This window comes from Branchiostoma belcheri, unplaced genomic scaffold (assembly GCF_001625305.1).
Source record: "Branchiostoma belcheri isolate BF01 breed outbred unplaced genomic scaffold, Haploidv18h27 scaffold262, whole genome shotgun sequence".
Lineage (NCBI taxonomy): Eukaryota > Metazoa > Chordata > Leptocardii > Amphioxiformes > Branchiostomatidae > Branchiostoma > Branchiostoma belcheri.
Window position 1 is genome coordinate 76,026 of NW_017803868.1, and position 1,766 is coordinate 77,791.

At 38.9% G+C, this 1,766-nt stretch overlaps 1 protein-coding gene across 1 annotated transcript in view; it reads right to left on the minus strand.

Annotated features, from left to right (window-relative positions):
- The window catches only part of LOC109472031 (fibronectin-like), a 33,969-nt gene that overhangs the window by 28,069 nt on the left and 4,134 nt on the right, over positions 1-1,766 (minus strand). The gene's annotated exons all lie outside the window — the stretch shown is intronic.

The window sequence follows — 1,766 nt, forward strand, 5'->3', positions numbered from 1 at the left end:
TCCGACTCTTCGGTCTTCTTCTGTATATTTTTAGATTTCACTCATGGACACTAGTGGCTCTTTTGTTGTAAGGCATCAATACCTGAGGCCTAGGCAGTCTACCCTGTACTTCACAGGGATGTGTGAATTACTTCCTTCCCATCCCACTGACCTATTTACAAAATGTTAGAAATAATTGAAAATAATGGTAAAAAATGGTAGAGTGTTGTTAGAAATATTCAGAAACTATCGGAAATGTGATATTCCACATCAGGAATATTTCACAAGTTTTACAAAACGAGGGAATTTTTTAGAATGTTGAAAAGATATTCAAAATATTTCTAAATTATGGAATTTCTTAGACAAACCATTACAACGAATTCACAACATTTCTAAGTAATGACAAAAATAACCGACACGGTAACGCGGACTTGACTCTTACACCCCTTGAATAATTCGAAGTCCTGTAACTCTTGGTAAGTTACTAAGTACCTGACTTGCACGAGATATTCAGAACTTCTATGTTATGTTCGTATATCCTTATATAACTCTAGTCTGTGTTTTTGAGAAGTTTTTATGTCTGCGCGTTTGTTTGTTGTTTTTTTTTGTTTGCTTGTTTGTTAACCATTAATCCTGATGTATATCCATTGATCGACTATGTATTCTGAACACATACCTGGCAATCATGTACGATTGACCGAGATCCACCCACCAGCTTGGATCAGTCTCTCCTGCGTCTGCAGTGTGTGTACAAGTTCCAGAAAAGAAGTTGGTATCGGTGTTCCCGTCCACGGCACGGCTGGCAGCCCGAGTGTGGTGCTCAGTGGTTGTTTGGTACGCCGTCTTCCCAAGTGCGACATTGACACCTGTTCCGGACGAGAGGACTGTCATTATCAGTATTATAGACCCGGATTACCTGGAATACTACAGTAACGTACAGCAGCGATCACACGACCCTTTCTTTCTGCACATACCGGGAGTAAGTGCCCTGGGACTCTCACTGCGTCCCGCATTAGCGTCGCTTACTGACTTACGGTGTATTTGGGAAGCGAGCTATTTCAAAATAGCTGAAAATCAAGCGTTTAGAGATGACGTGAGTTTGGGTATTCCAGCAGCCTATTCTGAAACTGTGGGAGTATTCGTTGAAACGTATTGAATGAAGGAGAACCCAAGAACCAGTTGACAGATCGTCGTGATTTTAAGTATGTTTAGGAGCTTAAGAGATTTTTTTTTATAATTAGATGCAAACAATTATATGCAGACGGCACTATTGCCTTGTACATTGTAGGGCCCAAAATTTGAAGAAGATTGTAGTCCGCAGTTGATGATTTTAAAAATTTTTATTTTCTTCTTCTACTTTGGAGACTTCGGGGCTAAGAATAAGTAGCAAAGAAATGGTCAAAATTTTCCTAATTTGGTCAAATTTTGTCTATTTCACCAGTTTGAAGGGTATAAAGAGAGACCTGAGCGGTGAGGTTTTGCCTGCCCATACTGGATGGATAAGTGAGAAAAATAAATCTTAGAAAATGGAAGTTTTGCCCATATCTTTAAAGTTTACATGCATGGATTTTTGTCCGACAAATATGACGGATTGGGCAAACTTTTTGGCCGTCATGAGCGGCAAAATTCCGTCAAATGAAACGTTCCTGAAACACAAAAATACACCGAAATATTAGACTCTCTTCTCTACTTTACTACTAAGCAACTGAGGACACTACATAGTTATGTTCGCCGCAGTAGTACAGTATAAACTTTTTTTTCAAATACTGTTATTACACATTATATTC